Source organism: Podarcis tiliguerta (genome assembly GCF_965153285.1).
Source record: "Podarcis tiliguerta genome assembly, chromosome: 1".
Taxonomy (NCBI): Eukaryota; Metazoa; Chordata; class Lepidosauria; order Squamata; family Lacertidae; genus Podarcis; species Podarcis tiliguerta.
Window position 1 is genome coordinate 79,247,176 of NC_139534.1, and position 25,311 is coordinate 79,272,486.

Below are 25,311 nucleotides of genomic sequence, written 5' to 3' on the forward strand. Positions count from 1 at the left end.
TACAAGCAAAGTTCACTGGTAACATAGTTTTCAGTACTCATTGGAAAAATCCTTAAATCAACCTCTCCAGAACCATCTTTCCATTACAGTTGCCTTAGTGTCTGAGTGCATACATGTGTACCTATATGCTGTGCAATCAAAGAATGATAAAGATGGAAGGGATCTTGGAGACCATCTAGTTCAACCCCCTGCTTTTAAAAGAGGATTGGACAAATTAATGAAGGATAAGGCTGTCAATGGCTACTAGCCAACATGGCTAGACTCTAGCTCCATGGTTGGAGGCAGCAGTTCTTCTGAATGCGAGTTGCTAGAAGCCACAGGAGGAGAGTGTGCTCTTGTCCTCAGGTCCTGCTTTCCAGTTTCCCACAGGTATCTGGTTCACCATTGAGATACCAGGATGCTGGACTAGATGGGCCATTGGCTTGACCCAGTAGGCTCTTCTTCTGTTCTTAATACAGGATCTACAATACATGTTGCAGCTACAGCATGCTTGACAGAAGGTCATATGGGAGCTTTTTCCAGTCTTGTGGCCTCCAGATCTCCCATCATTCCTAAGCACTGACCATGCAAGCTGGGGCTGATGTAGTCCAAAGTGTCTGGGTGGCACCAGGTTGGGGAAAGCAGCTATACATCCTTCACTTTAGTAGCTCCAGTGTAAGAGGACTCTCCACCTCCTAAGGCAGGATGTTCCACTGACGAATTGCTTTTGCCAGTAATTTTTCTCCCCACGTTTCTTGGATCCCTTTCTAAAACCTACTGTATCATTCATCACTTTCCAGTCCTCAGGTATGGAAGCTGATCTTAGGAACAATTTACATAGCTTTGTTAGAAGACCAGCAATTTGTTAGACAATTAGCTAATTGAACAGGTCAAAGTTTTCAAATATTTTGGCCTTATTTTCCAGTCTACCGGGTCATGGGGAGCACACCAGAAATGTGCAAAAGATAAAGCGTCCCAAAGCACCAAATTCTGACATATACCATCAGTCCTGGAAATGTTCCAAGCTAAACCCCTAAATAAACAGTTATTATATGGGGCTCAGATTTGGACAGGCACTCACCTTGCATCTATGGAAGCTATGGAATCAAAGTTCTTAAGGCAAATTTTATCTGTACCACCCTGTGTCCCAAATGCATCATTGTGCCTAGAGACTAATCTTCCCTCGGTAGAATTACAGATCTGGCGTAGGACACTTAACTATTGGCTTCGCTTAAACTCACCCCCCCCCCCGGTCTAATATACCTAGTGCTGCAAGATTGTCACAAGAGTGCCTGGACTAAAATTGTCTATCAAAAACTTCACTCTTGTGGTTTATCACCACAACAGCTACTCACTTTGGGTTTTAGTAAACAGTCTAATCTGTCAGCACCTAAATGATATTGAGTGTCAGAATAACTTGGCCACAATAAGGAATTTTTGCCCATGATATGACTATTTTCCACCTTCCCATTTCGACTCTCTGTCACCCTATCTGCATAACCTAGCAATTCTAAAATATAGACGCGCTTTTACTCTCGCAAGATTGAATGTATTGCCCTCGGCTGTACTTGAGGGATGATTCCAACAGATTCCACACGAAAAACGTTTTAGTCCCTGTGGAGATGGCAGTACCAAATTGGTGGCGCTTGCACGCTTTATAAGGACTTCTGACTTGCACTCTTTATAAAGACTTGAGGAATGAGATTATAACCCCTTTTTATTGTTCATTCGGGGTCACCCAACCATTGCCACTATGTCCTTTCTCTTGGCAGATCAAGATGAGCAGCTGACGGCAAAAGTTGCAAGGTTTTTAGCTGGGGCAATCAGAATAAGATCCACTATTTGACTATTGACCCTAAGATATATTTTATATAATTCACTTTTTATTTTTATTCTTTGTATATCATATTGTTGTTTTATTGCTATGGTCAATGGCTGACACAAATAAATATTCATTCACATTTGATTTCTTAAAGAAATCTCAGGTAAAGGCCATCCAGACCCCATGATTTGACCATTTTTAATTTGTCAGCAAGGCAAATGAAAAATGTGGCTTAGCATCTATACAAATATTATAGGTTACCACCTCCTCCCCCAGTGCCACAGGCCCAATACAAATTGTGCCCCTGAACAACAAATCATTTTTTCACATTTTTTTTTATATTATATATATTTTCACACCTATATTTGGCCTCCATTGTTGTTTCTTGCAGTTAACTATTGCTACATTGCGTTTATGACTGATTTTTCCTAGAATGTCCATGGCTGCCTGTTTTCAACCCCCAAGTGCTTCATATACATTATCTTGGTAATTTTTACAGCAACCCTTTAAGGTAGACCAGTATTACCATTTGGCTGCACTGCAGATAGGGACTGCAGCTGAAAGACAGTCACTTGCCTAAGGCCACCTAATGAGTTCTCTGCAGAGATAACATTTGAACCAGGAACTTCCTGATTCACAGCTCAGTTTCTTAGCCACTTCAGTACAGCAGCACTCATTTTATGGTGTAAATATATTCTTGGATGTGGTAATCTGAGGCAGCCTACTATTTACAGTTAGTTTAATTCCTTCATCCCTGAAAGATTCCATTAGAGGCTATCTTCTAAATAATATAACCACACCTTGAATAATAGGAATAATTGACCTTTGATTTTTTTAAAAAAAAAATTCTGGAAATACAAGACACACAAAACCAGGTCATGGAACTATTAAGTGACCTCCTCCTGAATATCTAGGAAATGAGCACGAGTTCTCTCCCACATTCCATGACAGCTGCCATGAAATACACTGGACAACTCATGACAAGAATATCACCTTGCACTTCAGGTCTTCTTATTGGAAACTGTCCGACTTGAGGAAAGGAAATTATCCATGAGCACTGAGAAGCTCATGGTGACAGCAATGTTATAATCACAATTAGATTATCATTATAGTCATTTTGTGAATGGTGTAATCATTAGGTGAGATGCTGGCTATTCATTGTAGGATAGTGAGATGTGGCTGGCTTTTAAGTATTAGAGTGATATTTTACATTGGGACAGATCACTAAGAGATGCTGGCAGATGGTTCAAATCCAAAGCCCACTTTACCATAGGTACTCCGATTCTGTTGCCTGCATGAACACCAGTATCCCCTAATACCCAACCCACCACCAACATGTAATATTCATAGCAAGATGGAATTTTACTGTGATCTTGGTGGTGGTGGTGGTGGGGTCTGGAGCCTCTGTTACACTGAAGAAAGGAGGAGGAACAGCAGCTGGAATATATTATTGTACTTAAAAAAATTAAATATGTACTTTTAATATTTTGCATTTTAGATTGCATTCAATATTTTATATTTCTGCATGTTGTATTTTTGTTTTACATTGTAAGCCACACTGAGCATTATTGTAATAGAGAAGCAGGGTACAAATACTTAAACTTAACTCAGACCTGAGGGCAAAATATGGAAGCTGTATTTTTCCAGCTGAAAACACCTGCTTACTTTTCCCTCCATGTGCACTGATTAGAAATGAAGCAGGGTGACCGCCCCCAAACCTTTGCAGGTTCAAATAGTATTGAAAGTGAGATTTCATGTGACCGCTCCGATAGCACCATGAGCGCAAATCATCATGAATGTGCAATATAAATGACATCTGGAGGACCCCCTGACACACTTACCTGTTTACAACTCTCATTTAAATGGGGATTACTTTTGAGTAGGAATGCATAGGATAGAACTGTAAGACTCATGTACTCAGTTACCTGGGAATAAATCTAATTGAAAAAAAGGCATGCATAGGATCGTTCTGTAATTTCGTAGATTTTATCAAAAATACTTCCTTGCTGTATATTGGCTTAGTTCAGGTCATTAGTGGGTGAATAGTTTATTTTAAACCTTGTATTAAGCGTGTTCTCCCTAACAGAGAGCACGTGTTGCGGTTGGGGAAACAGGCCACCCTGTCGTGACTCAGCGGATTTGGAGAAACCCAAGCCTGTAAATGGTTAATATTGGGTTGCTGAGGATTTTTGATTGTAGCCAATTTGGAGGAGGGGTCAGAGTCTTTAAATACAGGGGCCAGACGTTGGACGTCCTCTTGGCCATTTTGCATCGGATCACCCGCCCTCCCTCCCTTTAATAGGGTGGTTTTTTTCGGTTCACTTGACCTTGCTATTGCCTGTCAAGGGGTCGTCCGCCTTGGTGCGGGGGCCTGGTAGGAATTTTGCCATCTGGCTGATTGGCTGGTGCCATTTGGTTTTTGCCTACTACATAGCAAATCGTCACAACTTGTAAGGTTGGCGGTTAGGCATTGGTTAAATTGGTGCTTGGAGGGGTAAGTGCCTACCCCTCCAAATGATGCGGAAAGGGAATTCCGTTAAAGGAATCCAGGGGCTTGCCATTCTTTCGTCCTTGTCCCTGGCATCGGACTTGGGCCGTGCAAGCCCCAAAGGAACATGAGGGTGAGAAGTGAGGGACTGATGCCCAGCTTCATTTTCTCACCCAATACTTGTTTCCCACGCTGGCTTCCGTTGGTGTCCGGAAGGCCAGCTCTGTCCCTGAGGGCATGGACAGATAGTCATAACCAATGCCTAAGCAACCACTCACATTTTTTGTATTTTGAATAAAGTTGTGGCCAAAATTATGCCAAAAACCTTAACAAAAATTGATGTGTGATGTGTGAATTTTTTGGGGGTGGCCTTGTGGGACTCAACACGCAACTAGATATGTGCACAGCCCAGTTCATTTTCTCTACAAGATAATTTAAAATCATCTTCCAAAAGCCTTGGAGCTCCATTTCTGGCCATAGGTGAACCAAATACAGTATCCCCGAGGCTTCTGAGGGTGGGAAACCCCCAAGAAGGCACCTACTCAATTATGAAATGCTGTTCAGGGGGCAATATCCATACATTTTTCTCACCCTGCTTCAGGCTGAAGCTATAAAGAATGACATTTGATTACCTATGTCATTAGCTCAGGTTGCATAACTGCAAAGGTTATTGTTTATGCTGGTCCAATCTTTTAAGACTCACTGCCTTATTTACTTTTGCGATAACCTCCCGTGGCAGCAAATTCCAGAGCTTTACTAGACCCTGCGTACAGAAAAGTTTCCTTTTAAGGACGGGCCCACATGACTAAATCACATACGTTATGGCAATGCGTAGAAATGATCATAAACCATCTTGCTCCCTGCCAGCACAATAAAAGAAACCAACCCAATTGGCTGTTCTTTTCCCTTTTAAAACTTCCTGCCATTTCGGTTTTTGTCATTGATTTGCCATCTCCTTCTATTTAGATTCTAAATTTTAGAATATCCCTTGCGATGACCAAAAGACTCTTGCTACCTTTGGAGAATGATTGCATCTGTCTGCTTGTGTACAACCATGCACCTATCCTTCCAAAATGCATGCGAAGCACAAATCACGATCTATGCCCTTGCAGTAATAGGCGCACCCACAAATTTGACACAGAAAGCTTCTTAAATCTTTTTAATTGGCCCCAAGTCGCTTGTGTACATTGCACTCCAGTTAATCATCTGCATGACTTTGGTTGACCTAGTAGGGAGCTCCTCAACCATTGGAGGCTTTTGTAAATATTCCTGTAGCAAATTTAGAGATTCATATACATCATCATCATTTATCATTACATGAGAAATCCATATGAGCTAGGCCAGTATTTGACCAGTGTAGGATTGACCACTTCCAATCTAGCCTTTGGTTCCCAACTGTGGCCAGACACAGACACACAGACACTAAGCTTGTAGGAAGAGAAAGTCTTCGGTAAGCTCCTGGTACCCAGAAATATGTCACCACTGTATTAAGTTGGTTATGTATTGAATTTTGTTTTCATATTACGCATTTCATTTTTAAATTTCAACACTATGTCAAATCAACACAAGGTTGCAAATGGAATTTTATATGCCCTTTAATTTTTTTTTTTTATTTTTTTTTGCATATTTGCTTCAAGTTTAGGCAGCAAGGGCATTCGCAGAAGAATTCTTAAGGTTCCCTTACATGTTACAAAAAGTGATGATTACATATGATCGGGGGGCGGGGGGAGGCCAGAAGCTTTAATCAGTGTTCTCACTTGATACTTTGACAGAGTAGTTTTCCAAAGTTCACTGTGTGAGTCAACTGTTGTATGCAAATGGCTAGTGGCAAGCTCTAGGTTCTCACACTGACCTTTTCTTCCTCCCTCCCTTGCCTGAAGGGAGCAGCAATGTCTAGCCGGAGATGGTCCGGAGGCTGCAGTTAGTGTAGAATGTGCCTGCTAGGTTGGTAAGTGAGGCAACCCGATGGGGCTGTATACTGCCAGCCTTGAAAGCACGGCACTGGCTGCCAATTTGAGGTGTTAGTACTACCATATAAAACCCTAAACAGAACCTAAAAGTACATCCCACAATATCAACCATTTATACCGCTACAAATGGGTGAGCCACCAGAGACTGCCCAGTCAGTGTTGCCTCATGACAGGTCCTTTTCAGTGGTGGTCCCTCATTTGTGGAGTGCCGTCCCTGGTGAGGTGCATCTGTCTGTATTATTATTCACTTTCAGGAGATTCCAGGTGTTTGGTAACTGAAGAATATTGTTCCTGGCAAGCCTGAGATCACTGGGTTTTTTAAAAAAAACTTTTTAAACTGTAATTTAAAAGAATGCTTTAACTCTTTTAGAACACTTTAAAAATGTGAGTGTGTTTGCTGTCCTGGGCTCCTGTGGGAGGAAAGGTGGGCTATAAATTTGATAAATAAATACTTAAATAAATAAATAGCCTTGCTAACATTCATTACCAGAGTGCCAAAGCATGGTTTGGCATTATGTGTGAATTCAGCATTGTGAGAGCTAGGCTGGCTCTTCTAGATAAGGATGCTAAATAATATTTTCAAATGCACTCCATCCTTAATGTTCCTCATCTTCTTGCACCCAACTTTCTTACTTTGCATATTCCTGCATGCCTTTCCTCATCTTTGTCCTTAAATGGATTATTTGGCTATAGAGTTTACAATTGACACCGTTTGGTGTCTGCTTCAGATGGACCATGATTATTGATCATGGATGATGCAGACCTTGCTTCTGTCTCTGACACACAGAGTTTGGCTCTCAGACCTTGTTCTCCCAACTCACCTCAGTGCCACTAGTTATCAGTCAATGACTGAATCTTGATTATGCGACCACACCCAGCAAAGAAACTAAATTAGAATTTGCTTTTTTCTGGGAGGATGCAGGAGTACACATACCCCTAAACATTTTGTGAACCTAAGTTTGGCCTCATTGAGGGGCAATATTTCAATATGAGTAGGAAAATGAGAGTACCCCTAAACATTTTTAAAGAAAAAAAGCACTGTCCCTAAGGCCTAGCATATGATGGCAGGTAGAATATTTGTGTGCACCTCAGTTAACTGTGTGGAAAAATGTTGGTTAAAGAAAAACAACATTCCCTCCCATTTCTACCCATTTCCAGACAGGATATCCAAGTCTGTCCAGTTTTCAAAGGTCTCCAGATCAATGGTAAGGGCAGGTCAAGCAGAAAACAAAATCTCTTTAAAAATCTGTCTTTAAACATTCAAGACATGCACCATGAATTAATAACTAATTGTTGGAGGCTGAGCTGTTCCCACCAGGTTTAATCTGTTCAGCTATTCAAACTCAGCTGATGAGAATCAGCTGCAGTGCTTTTCTAGACTGGTAGGTCATGTGCTGGTGAGGAAATTTGGATGGCTGTACATCTATGATGAATGTGCAAACATGAAGGTTTAATGAGAGTGATGAAGGACATTGTTCTTGAGCTCCATTGACAAAGTTTTCCAAGGCAGAACATAGCACAAGAAGGGAGGGAAACCGTTACCCAAAAGTGGTACATTATAGGGTGTCATTGGACACAACGAACAACCCTGGTATGCTTGAATTTATGTTAAATGTTTCTTTACAGCTGAAGAAACATTCCTAGCAGTTGATAACAAAGGTTTTTTTGTTCTCTGATCACACAGAGTTTTGAAAAAAGCCACTCAACCTTTATATCTACTCCACTGAAATTTTACAAAAGGGATGAACTTACTGAAGTTGCTTACTGAAATGTGAGTAAGCTGATTCTATGATTGCTAGCCATTCTACTGGAATAACAGATGCAGCAAGATGGATGTTTACCCCCTTTCAAAAAACCCCCACAAGTTACACAGGAAATAACGGCAAGTGAAAAATTAAAAAAGTTTTTTGTTACAGCAGAGATTTTCACAGCAGGAATGATAGTTAATATCGGCAAATATTCTCATTTGTAAGAAGCCGTACTTCTGGAATCTCAGCCTACTACAGGGTAAGTCTTTTAAAAGAGACCCTGTGGAACATGCGTACTCCGTATCCATGGGGCCTCTTTTAAAGGACTCACCCTGTACAAGCCCCTATGCTACTACTTCTAGAGTATAGTTTTGAGACTGTGGGAAGCAGCCTGAAAAACTGTAACCAGAACTTCAGTGTTCCTAGATCAGGTGTCATGTACTCAACCTTGCCTTTTAATTGAAGGTCAATGTGATTGTCAGGTGAGAAACTCTAGAATGGAAGTATGAACAAAATGAGTGAGAAATGGTGCCAGGATTTGAAGGGATTAAAGGATTCAGTGAAAGACGAGAGTGAAAATGAGTTGGAGCCTCTATTTCTTAATCTCTAAATTTCAAAGGGGGGGGGAAGGAAAAGTAGCCTGTTTTATACTATGCAGCTGGGTACCTGGGTTTGTCTGTTACAAACAGAGAAAAGGAGAGAGAAGGTACCCTAGGTCTCTGGACTTCGATTAATCTGCTTTCCCCACAACACCTTGTGAATTTTGATGACCTGCACTTTGCAATTCACAAAGCTACAATCCCAACACTCTTAACAAATTGCAGCTCCCGGGATTATTTGTGGGGAGCTGCAACACACATTTATCCCAGGATTCTTTGCGGGGAGTTTAACACACATTTTGTGTGTTAAATGTGCTTTCGATATATGGTGTGGATGAGACCTTGGCTGACTGACAGTGCAGTGGAAAACTTTGATGCACTGTTTAAGATGGATCCGTTCCTTGATCCTAACCAGGATTCCAGAATTGTAAGGCAGTTCTTTCCAGGTTTTACATTGGACTAGCTGGGAAAAGGCTACTTTAGGACAAAGCACTAGGAGGCGGTGTGACTGCATTCAAGTCTAGGACTAGAGATTTTTATTTATTTATTTATTTTTTAAAAAACCACATTCTCTTTGCTTTTGAAACTTTTGAGTTTTTCTATGTGTTGTTTCTGAAAGCCCCAGGACACTACAACACTGTGCTATCAGCAGGGCTTTTTTTTTCAGCCAGAGCTCACTGGAGCTCAGTTCTGTCACCTCTCAGGTGGGCGCCATTGCCATTGTAAGAGCACAAGGGAGAAGTTCACGGTGAGCTCCAGTACCACTTTTTTTCCTAGAAAAGTAGCACTGGTTATCAAGAAGACATCCCGCTCCTTCCCAAATTCAATAGCTGCTGGGTGCATTGTTTGAAGCATTGTTCTAGCATCCTTGATTTTACTCATCCTGAGTGTTTGAGAAATGGAAGATTGTGATGTAACTCAGACTCCACCAAGAGTTTGCATGGAATCTAGCCCCCCACTTCAAAGCAGCACACCCATAAATGGGACAGTCTGGATAAACGAAGCACTGTTTACAATGCAGTTTAACAAGCACAAACTGGTAATCTCACTCCATATAATGGACCAACTGGTTGAGTCAAATAAAAAGTAGTATTAAAGCCAACTCTTAGTATTCCTCTGTTCTTTTATAGCTTTTGGCATGCAAATATTTTATCCCTACTTTCGGAAGGTTTCTTCCTAAAAATTAGTTTAAATAAATTGCCTGAGGCATACCTTGACTTATATTCTCATCTCCTCTAGAAACCTCCTGTTGCTAGCTGAACCTTAATATTGATTTATACTTCACACAAGAGTGTATATATAGCTTTCTGGCAAGGCTCTTAATGCATGCTCTTTTAGTTTACTGTGCCTGAATACTGCAGAAACCCCACATGCAATCTGAGGTTGCACAGTCCCCTGAGAGGACTAATTACAAATGAATGAAAAGAAAAGGGCACCGAGCTATTCATTGCCTCCCTTTTTCTATTTCTGCGATCGAGGACTGAAAGAACATTTTTCTTAATAGACAGGAAGCATTTAGAAGCAGTCTTTTAAAAAGTCACATGTATTTTAACAATCAGTAAGCTTGCAGTCAACTGTATATTTTTCTTCTTCACAAGGTTAATTTGTTCCTTGAGTAAAGAGTGTAATGATTCCTTGAGAGGGATATTCTTCATTCAAGGAGCACAATGGGACCCATTCACATGCATTCATTTCTTCAGCAAATACTGAGAATCCACTAATGCCAGAAAGACATGTGATGCAATTCCTTCTTAAGAATCTCCTACAACCATAATGAAGTAAAAAACCACTTTGTTAAGAACAGTATTCGCTTGGCACTTCACTGATCTTTCCTTCCTATTACTATATTTTTTTGGAGGAGGGAGGAATACCAGCTCTCACTCCCCGCCCTCTTGCAACACCAGATAGAAGATGAACAATGGCGGCCAACACAGTTGCTGCTGTGTTGCCACCAGATAACCACCTAGAAATACATTTGGCGATGGTGTGGTGCCCACTGGCTTTTTAAGAAAGCACAGTGACACATGTATCCAGATGTCATATGAACAACCAAGCTGAAAGATGACATGTGTCCACATATTTCCTTCCCACTGCTTGCTCAGTGACTCTGTAGACACCTTTTATGGGGGGATCTGCATGTGAAAGTAGTCAAACAACCTTGGCAATTTAACCAATTGGTTGACGGAGGCAGGGGGATGATATTTGTGATTGCAAGGTGACTGTGGAATCCAATGGTTTCCACATGGATTACACAGTTTTGCGAAACTAAGGGCCGATTCACACAATGACCTGACACATAGATGAAGTGCTAGAAAATGGAGCACTGCAATGAGATTCTTAAGTATCCCTTTCACATGTGCAACGAACATGTTCCTTCTCAAGCAACCTGCCATAAAAGGCACAGATGGATTATCTTGGCAGGGCTATGGGCATTCTCTTTTACATGGTGTGTGAGAAATGAGCATGAACTCATGACTTGTTCCTGTGCCCTAGCCCAGGGATAATCAACCTTTTTATACCTACCGCCCACTAATGCATCTTTCTTGATGGTCAAATTTCCTTACCGCCCACCAGTGCTCGATGGAAGGAGGATTCAGCTTGTGCCATAGAACCCCCTACTGCCCACCTAGAATCCTGAAATGCCCACTAGTGGGTGGTAGGGATCAGGTTGACAACCCCTGCCTTAGCCTATGTACAATCTATATGTTGGGCTTGTATGTTGTCTGGAACCAAATTGGATTTATAGAAAGAAAAGGAAGAAAAAAGCAGCCACCCCGTTCTCATTTTAAGCATGACCATGGCTGTCACAATTCTCCTCATGTGATCACAATGGTGGACAAAGGGAACACAAACTATTTTCATGAGGTCTAGCTTTCTAATAACAACTTGTCTGATCATGATAATTTTGCGAGAGATGGATGCTGACAGACTACCAAAAATGCACAGGAATGAAAGAGCTGTTTTTAACACTGTTCCATAAGTCTTGAGAAAGCTGAACGTCTCTCTTACATTATTTATCCTTTACTGCTCTGTGTTTGGTAGATATTAATATTCCAAAACCTGTGCCCTTAGTTCATTTCTAAATCCTTGTCAAAAGTTGACAGGCATTAACATGCACATTCTGTTCCAGAGGCCAAGCCAGACAGCTATCAGTTGTCAAGGTTTAAGAACTCTTCTACTTATATTTATGGTTCTTTTTCATGTCTGAGAGGGTGTGGCGCTCTCTTAATTTCAGTTGAAGTTCCCAGGACTGTTTTGCTCCTTTTGGGTGGGACAGGACAGAAACAGAGGGAGCGGGCTGCCTTTGATTTGCACATTTGTAAAACATTTGCAAAATAACATGTTTAATGCATGCCCCGGTGGCTTTTTCAGCTTCTGTTTTCCTTCCCCAAAGGAGGCAGTCCGCTGTAGGAAAAACGACGACGTCTTGTTGCACCTCAAAGATGAAGAAATACACGGTGACATGAACTTTTCATGGGTCAGAGCCAAGGATGTAGTAGCGCTGTGTCATGCACGTTCAGACATCAAAATCTTTGTGGAAAGATACAGTATGATGCTGGCTGCAGGAGCAGAAAAGGAAGGAGATTGGATACACATTTTGCGTGACCATTATTGAATAAGAATAATATACAGTATCTATGTCACCCTGTAATGTTGTGAATGAACTTACTGTAGGGCTTCAAACAAAATGTTGCAGTGTGAGGTGGTTCTGTTCAGTGTGCCTTTTCCAGGAAACAGCTGCATACATCCCATCAATTTTAACATGTTCCTTCCCCCAAAGAATCCTGGGAATTATAGCTCTGTGTGGAGTAAGCTACAGTTCCCAAGCTTCTCTAAAGGAGTGGGGAATGTGCTTTATATGTAGGGGGTGCTTGCAGGCTCAGTTCCCCCTCCATCTTTCTGCTGTCACCCTCCCTGTCCTCCAAAAATCAACTAGCATTCTTTGGCTACTGAGAATGCTGAATCTTCACGGGGCTGTTTCGTACCTCTATTTTTATGTTGTCATCATCTCTCAATTTTTGTTTGTATGTTTATTTTCTTGTTCTGCATATCTTTTAGAGGCTACAAGACCATCTGTCACAGATGCTATAGCGATGGAGTCCTTGCAGCAGGCACCACCTGGTATAACCTTTCAACCTCTTCTGAAAACTTTTCTACACCACCAAGCTTATGCAGGGAATTAAGAAAAATATATTTCTGTAATACTTGATCTCTGATTTTAATTTTTTACATAGCTGTCATAAGTGGCTTTTATATTTGTTTTGATGAATAGCACTATACAAACATGTTTTTGTAAATAAAAAAAAACAATTTGCAGGGTTGTTGGATTAGGTCACCTTTGAAGGGTCTTCCAATTCTATGGTGCTTTGACTGATAGATTTCATTTTATTTCGATTCTGTTTTCCAGACCAAAAAATGTACCAAAGCAGCATCCGATATGAACATTAATAAAGGTAAAGGTAAAGGTACCCCTGCCCGTACGGACCAGTCTTGACAGACTCTAGGGTTGTGCGCTCATCTCACTCTAGAGGCCGGGAGCCAGCGCTGTCCGCAGACATTTCCGGGTCACGTGGCCAGCATGACGAAGCTGCTCTGGCGAGCCAGAGCCGCACACGGAAACGCCGTTTACCTTCCCGCTAGTAAGCGGTCCCTATTTATCCACTTGCACCTGGGGGTGCTTTCGAACTGCTAGGTTGGCAGGCGCTGGGACCGAGCAACGGGAGCGCACCCCACCGCGGGGATTCGAACCGCCGATCGGCAAGTCCTAGTCGCTGAGGTTTTACCCACAGCGCCACCCGCGTCCCCAATGAACATTAATACAAATACTAAAAAGGAAAGAGTACAACAGAATGCAGCATTTAAAAATAAAAAGCAAGTAAAACCAGGAGAGAGTTAGCCATCAAATGCAGATAAAATAAAAATGTCTCTGCAGTCTGTCTAAAAGGGGAAGTGAGAGAGTCTATTTGATAATTCCTAGAATTAGTACCTAACAGTGGTACTACCACTGAGAAGGCTCTATCCCTGGCTCACTCTCCCCACCCCCAACTTCTCATTTTCCTGCCAGTTTCTTGGAAGCAGTTCTCTGAACAATCACAAATTAGTGGCCATTCTCCTTCTGCCCCACCCTAATGTCCCAGGAATAAAGCTGCATTATGGACTCTGGGTACTGAAAGTGGGGAAACTGAGGGAGGAATTCAACATTGCGCTTTTCTGATCGCTTCATCAACGCATGTATTTCAGCTTGCCAGATGGAACTATTTTCTTTCTTCCAACCCCTATATGTGGTTCTGGGGGTTCTCCCAACCCCATGAGCTAATTTGAGTGGGCATGCAGCATGAGGAGAGGAGGGCAAGCCTTACTGTGCAAATACAGCACTTCTGTTGATGGGACCCATTCACTGAATCCTGCTCGCAGCTTGTTAACCACTGTCAGATCCATCTGGAAACACGGTTACTACAGAGAACTAGTGTGTCCCAGTTTCTGTATGACAAGTTCCATATGACTGCATGGATTTTTCCCCCTGCAGTTTCATCTGTTTTGCTCTGCAAACTCCATGCACTGCGCATAATATTATGCAAGATTTGAAATTACCTTTGCTACTGATTAGAGCCAGAACCCTTGACATACTTGCTTCACAAATAGCCTACGAAGCACTAAACTAGTATCTGCTCATTGCGCAAGGGGATGACTGGCTTGGGTTGAGGGCATCTTTTTTTTGACGCTGCTCTTTCAAGCTGTTGCTTTGTTTCCTTCAAAGAACAAGAGAAAAGTTGTGAATGCTAATGAAATGGTTGATGGAGTGTGACAGTGTAAAACAGGCATGTCCAAAGTCTATTTCGGGGGCCTAATCCAGCCTGCTGGCCAGTTTAATCCAGCCCCATGGCAGTTTATTTCCTGGGGTAAAATCCTAAAAAAACCTCAACCTCTGGTCAGCCCCCATGGCCCTTCACTTCATCAAATCTGGCCCTCTTTGAAAAAAGTTTGGACACAACTGGTGTAAAACTAAGGAAGCTGGATGGGTTAGAAGCAAAACATCTACTTCAGGATGTGTTTCTTAGAAGATGTAGCAATTAAAGTGTGTTTTTAAAAACAAAAACAAAACAAAAAACATTAATGGAGTTTATCAAGATAGTACTCCTTTGAATACCAGGACTGGATAACAGCAAATGTTACATCTGAGACACAGTTTCATTCAGCAAGCTTGAAAACAGGACTGTTTTTTGGCTTGTTTGTTTTTTAAAAAAATATGTTTTTCTTATAGCTCCCAATTCATCACCAGAGGAAACACACTGTGTTCACTGCGTGGCATGAAACCAGGAGCATATGTTGCCTCTGATTGGTGGACGTGGCTTCACTGTAGCTCAGGATGAGCTTGATCCATGAACCAATCAGTAGCTTGAGATCGCTCCTGGGGGGAGGGCTTAGGCACAGAGTCTATGTGTGGGCTATAAATGGGAGCTTGGGCTGTGACTTTGGCATTCCCATCGCCAACTTCACTGCCCACCTTCCCTTGGTTTCAGGTTTCTTGCCATGGATGTTTTTTCGCCAATGGTTGACAGAGCCAGGAAGGAATTTTATTAAGGCTTAAAACCATGAGATTTTCCCCATTCCTACCGACTTACACAATATTGTTTCTCTACAGGGGAACATTCATAACTGGCACTCTTAACCATTGTCCAATATGGAACAGTCCACATGACCGTATCATTTTCCTGCATATGTAGACTAGACCTAAACTTTTGGTATCCCTGCAAAAAAAAGAGGAGATGACAGGGCCAAGCTATGCGCAAACTGCAAACACTGAAATAGAGGGGGAGAAACCATTACAAAATGGTGGATGGGGAAAGGATTAAGCATCTTGTCACTGCTATGTGCTCTCAGTTTTCCCTCTCCCCAAATGCCTTTTCATTTTTTAAAATCTATATATTTATAAAGTAAGCGTCCAAAATGTGAAATAGTATAAAATAAAGCAAATGGCATTTGTTGCACTTTGCCCAACAATACATTAAGGCTGTGCATTACCCTGAATGTGGTTAATCCAGTACAAAACAAATAAGCTCCATTTCTGCATAAAAAGGTTGTTTTGTTGCCTGCCCTCCCTCCAAAATGATTTTTTGAATTAAAAAAAAGACTGTTTCAAGGGGCTGCTTCCCGCTCTACAATTCTCTGATTCCTACATTGACCCAAGGTAGGGTTGCCATATTTTGAAGAGCAAAATAGAGGACACATTTTCTGACTTCTACTTTTAACTATGAATCGCTAAGAGGACTCTTATTTCAAGTACGCATGAAAAGAGGGTGTGCCCTGGAAAAAGAGGACATATGGCAACCCTAACAATTGCACAATTAAGAGCTAAAGCTGTTGTTGAGACAAAGCAGTTGTCTACTACTAATTGTCCAGCAGATGGTGCTATTTCCTGATCCTATGGATTTCTTTATTTCTGAGACAGTGCGTGCTCTGATATCTGTTTCCATGAATGATGGGCGATCATAAGGAGTGGGCTGGGACAAGCCAAGTAGTCGTCTATGCTCTCTGCGATATTTACACAATGAAGCTGTTGCAACTATTAAAACAAACCACACAACACTGTGTACTTTTCACACAGCCGAAACTAACCCCAAGTTGGCTCGGTGGAGTGCTTCTGAGGCTGGTTTGGTGCCATCTGCATTGAGTAACCGTATGACAAGACACTGATCAGGCCTGTGAGGGAAGGTGATCATTTCAGAATTTTATTGTGAGAGCTCAGTGGTTCAAAAGTACACAGCTGTTTCTCAATCAGGATGGGCCTTGCCATTAGCCAGAGTGAGGAAAGCTCCTCAGGTGGAAGATACTGGGTTGTAGAGGGGGAGCAACACATCCTCACCACAGTGACCACAGCTCCCCAGTCTCTGTCCTCTGTCCTGTTGGAGGACAGTTGTATTTGCCACACAGCCTGCCCTGTGCTCCCTAAGCTAAGGTAAAGGTAAAGGACCCTGGACGCTTAAGTCCAGTCAAAGGCAACTATGGGGTGCGGCGCTCATCTCGCTTCAGGCTGAGGGACCTGGCGTTTGTCCACAGACAGCTTTCTAGGTCATGTGGCAGGCATGACTAAACCGCTTTTAGCACAACAGAACATCCTGACGGAAACCAGAGCGCACGGAAACGCCAGCCGTTTACCTTTCCCGCCACAGCAGTACCTATTTATCTAGTTGCACTGGTGTGCTTTCAAACTGCTAGGTTGGCAGAAGCTAGGACGGAGCAACGGGAGCTCACTCCTTCTTGGGGATCCAAACCACTGACCTTCCGGTTGGCAAGCCCAAGAGGCTCAGTGGTTTAGACCACAGCACCACCCACATCCTAAGCTAAGCCTGCTTCCCTCAGGGATGGTGAACAAAGTTGTTCCATGACCAGGGGTTAAGTAAGATTCAACTCTCAGTCCAGCCATCTCCTGCATGTGGAAATGGTGGTAGGTAGGCACTGTTTGCCTCAGGTAACATAGTCTTTTTTATAATTTTATTTATAATTTTCATTTATATACATTACAACAATTATTCAACCAAAATTTTAACGTTTCTGATTTCGACTCCCTTCCCCCTCTTTCTGCGGTTCTTTACATTTATTTCCGTCCTTTTCTGCATACTCCCGATTGTCTTAACTTATTCTTTTATTCATCTATTCTCATATATATCTCATATATATTTTTGAAACTGCAGGTTTTTACAATAATCCTGCCAATGTCTTGATCTGTTTGCAGTTTATTTGTAAATACTCAACAAACCATTTCTATTCATTTCTAAAAAGTTTGTTATCTTGATTTCTTATTCTTCCAGTAAGTTTCACCATTTCTGCCTACTTCATTAGTTTCTGTAATTCTGTAAATTAGTTTTTCTCTCATTGGGACCTCTTCTTCCTTCCATCTTTGGGCAAATAACATTCTTGCAGCTGTGGTCGCATACATAAATAAATTTCTATACTGTGTAGGTAGTTCTGATCCCACAATTCCCAAGAATAAAGCTTCTGGTTTTTTTTTTATGAATGTTATCTTAAACATATTTTTCAATTCATTATATATCATTTCCCAGTATGTGTTAACCTTATTGCAAGACCACCACATATGGGTGGTACATATGGTACCTTCTTTCTCTTTACATTTCCAACACGTATTTGATTTTGATTTATACATTTTTGACAATCTATTAGGTGTTAGGTACCATCTAAATCATTTTCATATGATTTTCTCCTAAACCATAATATGCTGTAACTTTTATATCTGTATTCCATTATCGTTCCCATGCTTCCATTTCTATGCTATGACCAGTGTCTATTGCCCAATGTATCATTGAAGATTTCACTTGTTCATCTTTTGTCTCCCATTCTAATAACATCTTATACATTTTAGACATCACTTCAACATTACCGTTTAACAGGTCTCTAGTTGTGATAGTTATTCCCCAAACCCCTGCTTCCTATCCTTTTTAAATACTTCATTCAAATGATGATATTGTAACCATGTTGTTAACATCCCTAATAAATGCTTAAACTCTTTTAATTTAAATTCTCCACTCTCCTCTCTTGGCAAATTTCTATAAGTCACCCAACTTTCCATCATATTTTTTTCCACCAAAGGTGAAAGCCAAAGTTGTGTTTTTATATTTATAAATTTATAAATTATTTATATTTTTATATAAGTTTTTATATTTATCCCATATTCTATACAATTTTTTCCTAATTAAGATATTGCAAACACAATATTCAATGATAATAAACCAGGAAATAGAGTGGAATATTAAATATTTAAAACAGAAACAATTCGAACAAGCCACGGAAACTATTAGCTTGGCAAATAAACAAGAAATAAACCTGTATTTAAAAAATAAATATAGGAGGAAGAGTTGTGGAAAACCCAAAAGAAATTGGAGACCGATTTGTGAAGTTTATACAGAACTATATCAAGCCAAATGGGGTGATTTAGAAGAAATTGGTAAATATTTAGAAGACAGTTTGGTCAAGACTTGCATGAATAATTTCTGCAAAATGTTACGGGATGGTTTGTGTAATTGCACAAACAGCTTCGGTGTTACAGTCTTTTAAAAAGTTGCAAATGCAATGAGTCAATTAAAAAAACAAGCCTGATTCAACCAGTTGTTTGTTTTTGGTGTTCCAAGAAACTACTCCATTTGCTGTGTCAAGTTCACTGTAGAGTCTCTCCACCTGAAATTCTAGGCAAATGATTCAGGGAGTGGGGGAATTGATTGCTACAGCATTTCAAAGCACCTTAAATGGCTGCAGGTGGTATTGCCTCCTTATGGCAGCTGAGCAACACATGGGTATTCTCTCCAACAGACCCAGACTGGCCACTCCTGTTTGATCAATCTCCTCTGCACTTTAGACTGCTGTCATTGGTGCTTGGTGATGGTCTCTACATAGGGAAGTTGGAGAAGGTCAGGAATGGAACTCTCTCAAATAAATACGAGCAGTATTTGCTATCTTTTTATTCCACAGACAAATAATCATAATAATTGCATTGTTGTTTTTGACATTTTCCTTTGACCATTGAAAGGCACTGAATGTTAGCCATCTTGCTATCTTCCGTAGATGAAACTAACACGGGTGTCAGAAGAAGCTGAACTGTAGCAGAGCGGAAACAACAGTGATTGCAATGAATAGAGGACAAGATGGAAACTGCTGCCTTCTTACATCCCTATCTGTAGAAAAACCATTCAGGACAATTCACACAGTGAGGCAGTACATACCTGTACACTACTGCTTGCCTCACGTCTGCAGTTTTCAAGTGGCCTTTGCGTGGTAGTAGCTCAAAGCCCTAGTAAGGCAATATAAAATACTTATCTTCTATTGTGTGGAAAGTGTCACCAATCAATAGACTGTTGTATAACTTGTGTTGGTCAAGTGCCAAACAATGTTTACATTTTTTCCATGTTAAGCATAAATACTGCATATGCCAGAACTTTCAGGAAAACCTCTTAAAAATGATTTCCTTTCCTTACTGTGTGAGGTGCAGAGCACAGGAGAAGTTTGGATCACCTAGAGGACTTCCTCTACGCTCTCTGCACCCCACTGCAGTGAGGAAAGGAAACTAGACAACTCAGAGTAGGACCTGCTGGCTAGACTTGTGAGGTCTGAGCAAGACGGAACAAATATTCCCCTGTGAAACCAATTCAGCAGTGATAGGGAGTAAGAGGCAAGTCATCACATCCAAATCTCCGCAGTCTTGCTGCGGCCAGAGTGTGAGGGAATAGGGGTTGTTTCCTCCTGCTTTTTCATTTGCCCCTCTTTCCCCCCTCCTCCCATTGAACTCAAGGGGAAGGAATTAACATCTCTGTGGATGGCAAAGTTTCAGGGTTTGTTCAGAAGCATATTCAAAGATAGCGTGTTCTCATTCAAAGAGAGCATGTGTTGCAGTGGGGTTTGCCAAGCCACCCCCCTGTTGTCAGGCGGGTAAGGATAGATGGTCTCTGGCAGTGATTGGTCACTTGAGTTGCTGGAGCAATTTTGATGTTGCCAGTTTATGGGCAGGAACAGAGGTTTCTTAAGCTGGGCATGCAGCTTTGATCTTTCTCTTTCGCTGTGGGCACCGGATCACCCGCCCACCCTCCCTAATTTGGGTCTTGTGCGTTGACCTTGCTATGCCTGTCATAGGGTCGTCTGCTTTGGAGCAGGGGCCTGGTAGGAATTTTGTCCATTTGGCTGATTGGCTGGTGCCATTTGGTTTTTGCCTACAGCGTAGCAAATCGTCACATCTTGTAAGGTTGCGGTTAGGCATTGGTTAAAAAATTGGTTGGTGGAGGGGTAAGGATTGGCTGGGCCTGCCCCTCCAATGCTGCTGCTGCAAGGGAATTCCGTTAAAGGAATTCAGGGGCACGCCATGCTTTCCTCCAAATCCCTGGAATCGGATTTGGGCCGTGCAAGCCCCTGGGAACATGCGGGGAGAAGGTGAGGGCCTGTGGCGCAGCTCCAGTTTCTCCCCAATATTGTTTTCCCTTACTGACTTTCACTGGAATCTGGGAGTCAGTTCTGTCCCCAGGCGGGGAGACAGATAGTCCTAACCAATGCCTAAGCAACCACTCACATTCATGTATGTTAATAAAGTTGTGGCCAAAAATATGCCAAAAACCTTAAACAAAAATTCTGTGTCATGTGTGTTTTATTTAAGGGGGGTGTGTGTGTGTCTTGGGGACCTTGACACGCAACTCAGGATCCAAGTCTTCCCGCCCTGAATTAAAAAGGCCTTTAAGCATTCTGCTGGAAAAGCATGAATCTAAGAAATTATAACTTTGATCCAAAAAATGCTTTAGCTGAGGAAGAAGCATTACTGCTCCCACATAGTCATGAAGGGGGTGGGGAGAATAGCTGAATCCTGCCAGTTGTCTTGCCATCTTGTATGGCATCTCCATTTATGGTTGGGAGTGACTCTTGTCTGAAACTCTGGAGAGCTGTTGCCAGTCAGTATAAACCATATTGAGCTAGATGAATCAAGATGACTCAATATATGGCAGCATTCTAGATTCATTCCAGAGGGACCTCTGATCTTTAGGAGAGTTTATTTTTAAGGAGGCAAGAGAGGCTGCAGTGGAAAGGAGGTAGGAAAGCCTTGTTGCACCTTCATAGCATCTATTGCTGTTCTTTGCATCCAAGCCAATGTGATTAATGGAAGGCAGGATCTTGGTAGGCCTATATATTTTGATAAATGAGATTAAACTTGGAAATCTTGAAATAAGCTCCATATAATGAAACAGCAGAGGACAATTGTTTGAAAACAAAAGAATGCTTTTACCTGATATTTTATATGACGGGACATGTCATGCAAAACACTGGATAATACCTGCCTACTTAGTTACTGCATAGGGAAATAAGATGCAGATGCCATCTTGTCAAAATGGTTGTGTGAAAGGCAGGAGAAAACTCAGCTACAACATCGTTTGAAATTGCAATACTTCTGTTTTCTAGAAAAATAAGATGCAAGAAACTACATGGGTTTAATTTGTTGTAACAAGTTCTAAAACAATAAATGTATTATAAAGTACTCACCACTATATATATATATATGGGTAATTTATGGGTGTAAGTCTTTCTGTCCTAATTTTTTTTTTAAGGCAGGATCTGCTTTGCATTCGGTATGTGTTAAAACTTGCAATGGCTGTATGACTCCTATGCTATCATACACTGTATCACTATTTCTGGCTGGAAGCATATCTTGCCCTGAGTTGCACATAGATAAAAATCTATTCCCTTTCTAGGGTTTGGCTTTTATTGGTAAGTTCAAACAACTGCCAAGAACATAACAGACATAAGAATGAACAACATACCTCCCAGAAACCTAACTCAGAGCTGCATTTTGTGAGTGAAAGGTCTTGAAGGAAAAGTTTTGCTCGGGTAGTTTATGCTGAAAGAGGGTCTGCACTCCCAGAATGAACGGAACATTTCTGGAATTTATTTGTTAGGTTCTTGTGGAAAAAAGCTTATATGGGTTATTTCAAATCAGTGTTCTAGTCTTAATTCCACAAGGATTGAAAAGTCCAAGGCCAGCACTTCAGGGTTTACTTGTTGGGTCTTTTTCATATCTATTCATGAGCACATAAGAGGAGCATAGTGGAAGCAAAAAAGCTGCTGGGAGCAGCAAAAACCCTGATCCTTCATCAAATACCCCAAAAGCAGTTGTTTCAGATCCCTGCAGCTAAAAAAACACCCTGAGTTCCATGCCTTTGTTCATCACCACAAACAGACACAACCACTAGGACTGGTTTATGGCTGGAGACTTTCAATTCCTCCTTCTTTTCCTCTTCTGCTTTAAGCCGCATGTTGAATTGCAGGCATAAAATATCCACCACTTTTGCACTTTGATCCCATTAAGCTCCACCCCCTCTTCAATATCCTAACCTATTCAGGACACTGGTCTATATGGCTCTTTGATGGATGTCACATTTCAAAGAGGAAAGATTCCCAGCCTTTAGGACCATCCTGCTCATTTTGGTATGGCTCTTGCCACCCATGAAGGCTGTTGAGCAGAGCAACAGGACAAACCTCATTCATGCTCATCCAGACCACCAAACTCCTAACAATACAAAATCTAGTTCATTGCTCACTTGCCACCCTGCAAACAGGCCCACAGTGAGCATTGCCCTTCTGCTGCTCTCCCTTCTTAGTGATCCATCCTCTCACCTCTCTGCCTTCTCTACCTCTTTCTATCTCTGATGCCCATCTTTTCCTCAGATCTGTTTCCCAATACTGCCTATCCTATCCTACTTTGCTCTGCTTCCTAAACCTTTTTCTTAGGAAGCTTATCAACACAGCCTGCCTGCCTGCATGATATCTCTGCCTCTTAATGTTCTCAGTCATGATGACTGAGAACATTAAGGCCTGGCCAAAATAAACAGAGAAGCCTTTTCTCTCTCTCATGCAACACTATAACTTGGGGCCTATGAAGCTGATTTGGGGAGAGATTCGAGACAGATAATAGAAAAGGCTTTTTCGCACAATACAGGGCTGATGGGCCTTTGTTCTTTTTCTTTTTTAGGGATTACACAAATTCATTCCAACTGACAAGCCAATTGGAGCCTCTGTGAGCTGCTTAGACATTGAAGGTCAAACAACAGGATGTGGATATTTGATCGTGCATTGTCTTCATAATTACCTGCTTGTTTTTATTCTCAAATGTTTGTCTACTTCACATACTATTCAGTCACAATTATAAAAAATTAAAATGATTTATGAAATTGAAAAGTTCACTCCTGTTTTCACCATTGCCACCATTTCATTTGGACCAAAACCAGGTGACATGAGAATTGTGTGATTGCATTTCCATCTTTTAAAACCTTTTCTCAGCAGGGAAGCCCAATCAGGACTGGGACTCTGGTGTGTGAGAAGAGGAAAGCGTTGAATGTTGTTTACAACTGTAAATTACTTGCAGACATTTTATTTAGTAAAAGATAAATAAATGCAACAAACAGCAACAATTTCCCTGCTTGCTGTTTTCCTAGCAAAAAGCCACCCACCTATCTTGAAATAATTTGGTCCTGATGGGGGGGGGGGACCATATAGTTCAGTGCACAAGTAGTGATGTGTGCTTTTGTTCTGTACTGGAGTTGAACTTGCTGCAATAAAGAATAGAGCAGAGTTTGCTTCCCACCCCCCATACCTATTACTGGTATGGTATGAAATACTAAGATAGTGTATTGATTCTGTGTTAGTATTATGTGGTGTATTTGCACTAGACTGCCTGCTTCTCTAAAGCATTCTGGAATTAGATGGGCTAAAGTCAAGTCTTCTAAGTCTCTTTATTATGTTTTTGATTAAAGAAAACAAGATTATTGGTAAAAGGCTCCACATTTTCTCATGTAAGCCATGTAAGACCCTTATAGAGACTTGGGAAATGCAAAGAGTGTTCACCTGCAGACATTATTTCAACAGCAACAACCCATATCTTATGTATCCACACATAGTTAAAAGCTTAGTTCTGCTGGTCCAACAAGGCTTCCATTTCCTCTCCTCCCGCTGGGTGTCCCTCAAACAGTCTCTTGAGGGTCCCCCAAACATTTGGAACAGATTTTGAGGGTGCACAGGAGGCTTGAGGGTACAAGAGAAGTTCCAGCAGAAATGTGTTGTATCAGCAGATACCACACAATGTCTGTTAATCTATACAGAAAGCCCAGAGCTATGACGTAAGGCACAAACCACCCTTGAAGCTAGAAACCAGCACTCCAATTTCTGAACCTCTGATGCAGCTGACCAGAAGTTGATGATGCAGCTTCTTGCTGCTGTTGGGCCAATGAAGCGTCTGGATAACTAGAGGTACTGTAATCTTCACAAAGCAGGCTCATCTGTGTTCACAGACTGTCAAATGACCCAGGAAGCAATTGTGTTCAGCCTTGTGCTAGAAAATGCAGATGTTTTTCTTATTCTTCCCACTGTGCAGTCTGCAAGTTGGGAACCAAACTACAGCTTCACTACCTCTCCATAAAATTATCTACTTACTTGTCTGCTTATTTCTTCCCGTCCTCTGCGCTTGTATTAACATACAAGAGGAGCCTAAAGACCTATCTAATCCAGCATCCTTTTTCTCAAGTAGCTATGGGAAGTCCACAAGCAGGAGATGAGTACAATAACACCCTCTTGCTTTTTTCCACCAGCAATTTGTTTTCAAACTTAACTAGTCTTTTCTCTGGTCCCTACAGACTGTTCACCTGGCTTGTTTTCTGACACATTTTTTTTTTTTAAACTATACCTCTGATTTACAGCATTAGGAATGTCTGGTTTTTTCCTTTCTACCATCCTGATGCCACCTAGGTTCGGGCTGTACTACCTTCTGATCCTTCTATTCAAATGTCAAACCTATTAAAATATATTAGGGTAGTTTTGAGAGAAGATGTTTTTGAAAGATTCAAAGATTCAAAGCCACTCATCTGAGGCTAAAGCTACATTATGATGATGGTGATGAGCCCAGTATACCTGAAGGAGCGTCTCCACCCCCATCGTTCTGCCCGGACACTGAGGTCCAGCACCAAGAGCCTTCTGGTGGTTCACTCCCTGCAAAAAGTGAAGCTGCAGGGAACCAGGCAGAGGGCCTTCTCGGTAGTGGTGCCTGCCCTCTGGAACACCCTCCCATTCGATGTCAAGGAAATGAACAACTATCTGTCTTTCTGTCTTTTAGAAGACATCTGAAGGCAGTCTTTAATGTTTGATGTTCTATTGTGCATTTAATTCTTCTGGG

General features: G+C 41.5%; 1 long non-coding RNA gene across 1 annotated transcript in view; it reads left to right on the top strand.

The window, feature by feature from the left end:
- The window catches only part of LOC310682755, an 80,396-nt gene extending 57,072 nt beyond the window's left edge, over nucleotides 1-23,324 (top strand). The window contains exon 2 of the long non-coding RNA XR_014514126.1: nucleotides 23,119-23,324. This is a non-coding gene — a long non-coding RNA (uncharacterized lncRNA). The remainder of the gene's footprint in view (nucleotides 1-23,118) is intronic.
- Nucleotides 23,325-25,311: the final 1,987 nt, after the last annotated feature.